We start from the raw sequence: 3,700 nt of genomic DNA, 5'->3' as shown, positions 1-3,700 counted from the left end.
CCAACGAGGCCGACTGGATGAGGGAGTGGGAAGGGGAAGTCCTCCTAAGCCACAATACCAACCTCAGTGGAGGAGTGGGCTTCCTCTTCTCCAGGTCTTTTAATCCACTGTCACTGGAGGTCAAACACATCATCGAGGGGAGGTTGTTCTTAGTCAAGGCACGGTTCGACCTTTTTACTGTTGTTTTTATCAATGTGTATGCTCCAACAATCGGTGCAGAGAGGAAGCTGTTTTTACAAAAAATTGATAATGTTTTAAATGGCTGTGCCCCGGAGGATTTTTTATTTTTGGGGGGGGATTTTAACTGTACGGAAAATGAGTTGAAAGACCGTAATCACGCAGAGCCACATCCAGCTTCCCAGCGCGTTCTGAGGCAGCTGGTCCAATCTCATGGTCTGGTGGATGTGTGGAGAAGGATGCATGCAGACTGCCGACAGTACACGTGGTCCCTTTTTAGAGAAGGTAGGATCTCCTCAGCCAGGTTAGATCGTTTTTATGTTTTTAAGCAACATTTTAATATTTTTAAGATGTGCAGTATTGTCCCTGCTGTTTTTACTGATCATTCTTTGCTTTTATGTAATGTTTTTATTGGAAACGTTTTACCTAGAAGTGCATATTGGCATTTTAACTCTGTATTAACTAGTGATAAAAATTTTAGAGAGGTCTTTGTATACTTCTGGGGTGTTTTTAGGCTGAGGAAGAGTGAGTTTAGCAGTCTTAAACAGTGGTGGGACCACGGGAAGATTGAGATTGGGCTCCTCTGTCAACAGCACACCTTCAACGTCACCAGAGACATCGCTAGATCTATGAAGGACCTGGAAACTGAGATAGTGGAACTAGAACATTTAAGCGAGTCCACAGGAGATCGAGGACATTTTGAAGTCCTCAAAGGGAAAAAAATGGCTCTGGCCGACCTGTTTAACGTTAAAGTCCAGGGTGCACTGGTCAGGTCCCGATTTCAGACCATCACAGAGATGGACACTCCCTCTAGCTTCTTCTTCGGCCTGGAGAAGAAGAGTGGGCAGGGGAGGGTGATCCACTCACTGTTAGGTGACGCAGGGCAGCCGGTTGTGGAACCATGCCAGATTAGGAAGCGAGCTGTGGCTTTCTTCTCCTCCCTATATACCAGCGAGCACGGGGAGGAGGAGGCACTGATGGATGAGCTCTGCAGTGAGCTTCCTCAGGTCCAGGAAGAGACCAACGCAATGCTGGACAGGCCAATAAGCCCAGGGGAGCTAAGGGCCGCCTTGATGGGCATGCAGGGAGGGCGTGCCCCGGGAATTGACGGCCTCTCGGCCGAATTTTACAAGGCGTTCTGGGACATCCTCGGCGATGACATCCTAGAGGTGCTAAATGACAGTCTGGCCTCTGGTTCCATGCCGATGTCCTGCCGCAGGGCAGTAATAACGCTACTGCCAAAAAAGGGAAACCCGCAGGACATCGGCAACTGGCGCCCTGTGTCCCTGCTGTGTGTGGATTACAAGCTCCTGTCCAAGGTCTTTGCCTCCAGGCTGAGGGAAGCTATGGAGCAGGTCATCCATCGGGACCAGACCTACTGTGTGCCCGGCAGGTCCATGGTGGACAATGTCTACCTCATTCGAGATGTTTTGGAGGTCTCCAGCTCATTGGGCAATAACACTGGCCTGATTTCTCTAGACCAGGAAAAGGCTTTTGACCGCGTTGAGCACAACTTCCTCTGGAAAGTCATGCGGAGGTTTGGGTTCAGCACAGGTTTCATAGCTAAGATCAAAGTGTTGTACAGGGACATTGAGAGTGTGCTGAAGATAAACGGCAGTCTGTGTGCTCCTTTTAGAGTGTATAGAGGAGTCCGGCAGGGTTGTGCTCTGTCCGGGATGCTCTATACACTCTCCCTGGAACCCCTTCTCTGCAAAATACGCTCTAGCCTGGAGGGCCTGGTTTTACCTGGTTTTAGTAGAAGAATGATTTTATCAGCGTATGCCGACGATGTTGTTGTTTTTATTAAAGACCAGAGGGATGCAGACCTTTTAAATAACATCGTGAAAAGTTTTAGTAAGGCATCGGCAGCGAGGGTGAACTGGAAAAAAAGTGAAGCCCTCGCTGTCGGTGAATGGCGTGGCGGCCTCCCAGTTCTTCCCCAAAGCCTAGTGTGGAGGAAAGATGGATTTAAATACCTGGGGATTTATCTGGGACAAGAGAGCATCGTCCAGAAGAACTGGGAGGGCGTCACAGAGAAGATAGAGGGGAAACTTTCCAAATGGAAATGGCTGCTCCCTCAAATGTCTTTTAAAGGTAGAGTTTTGGTTTTAAACAACCTGATTGCATCCCAGCTGTGGCACCGTCTTACCTGCCTGGACCCTCCCTCAGGCTTCCTCGCCAACTTACAGAAGAAAATGGTGGATTTCTTTTGGGGGGGTCTACACTGGGTGCCACAAGGGGTGCTGTTTTTAGCCAGAGAGGAGGGGGGACAGGGCCTCGTCCACCTGGCTAGCCGGACGACCACTTTTAGACTCCAGTTTTTACAGAAATATCTCACAGGTCCGGAGTTTTTAGTATGGAGGGACGTGGCCAGCTGCATTTTTAGACGTGCAAACAACCTGGGGCTGGATACTGCTCTGTTTTTAATTGATTCTAAATTTTTAAAGTTAAATGGGCTACCTCCATTTTATCAGGGTGTTTTTAAGTCTTGGGCCCTTTTTAATCATAAAAGGTGCCCACAGTCTTTTTCTCTGTACTGGTTGTTGAGAGAGCCTTTGATCTACAGAGCAAGGCTGGACATCAGCAGCAGTGGTACCCCAGGCCTGATGGGGGCGCTGCTGAAAGCACGAGTCCTGTGCCTGCAGCAGCTGGTGGACGCAGTGGGGCCGACGCTGAGCGACGCCCCGGCCCTGGGCTCTCTGCTGGGGCTGCACTCCGTCCGGATGGCGAGGAGGCTCCTGGAGCTGTGGAACCAGAGGCTGACTGAGGAGGAAAGGAGCCACCTCACAGACTACAGCCAGAAAGATGTGGAGCCGGACCCTGCAGACCCCTTCCCCGAGATCTACCTGAGCCCAGGACTAGGGGAACTCACCGGCCCCCTGCTCGCCACAACACGCCCCGAAGCGCTGACATTGCACGAAGCAGACAAGAAGACTCTGTATTTTAACTGTGTGAAGAGCATAAACCGGTCCGGACTGTGCGACAGGCTCCCCACTGTGTGGTCCAACAGACTGGGACAAAATGGACCGGGCCCACAGTGGAGGATTTTATACAAGCCTCCCCTCAAGAAACGGACTGCCGACCTCCAGTGGAGAATTTTACACGGTGCTGTCGCCTCCAACGCTTTTATTTCTGTTATTAATCCCACTGTTCTGAGCAAATGCCCCTTCTGTGACCTCCGAGAGACTATTTATCATGTTTTTACAGAGTGCAAGAGACTTGCGAGTTTCTTCTCTCTTTTAACATCGGTTTTTAGTCTTTTTAATGTGGTTTTTACTGAAAAGATTTTTATCATGGGAGCTGCCTACAAGAAAGCAGAAAAAGAAAAATGGCAGCTCCTCAACTATCTTTCAGGGGAAGCCAAAATGGCCATTTATTTAAGCAGGAAGGCCAGAGTGAAGGACAGAGAGGGGCAGGAGGCCAGAGCAGTGTGGCTGGTGAACATCAGGGCCAGGCTCTGGCTAGAGTTCCGCTTTTATAAACACATTGGAGACGTAGACACTTTTAAACAACGTTGGTGTTT

This window comes from Gasterosteus aculeatus, chromosome 11 (genome assembly GCF_964276395.1).
Source record: "Gasterosteus aculeatus chromosome 11, fGasAcu3.hap1.1, whole genome shotgun sequence".
In the NCBI taxonomy this organism is placed as follows: domain Eukaryota; kingdom Metazoa; phylum Chordata; class Actinopteri; order Perciformes; family Gasterosteidae; genus Gasterosteus; species Gasterosteus aculeatus.
Note: the sequence above shows the minus strand (reverse complement) of the source record.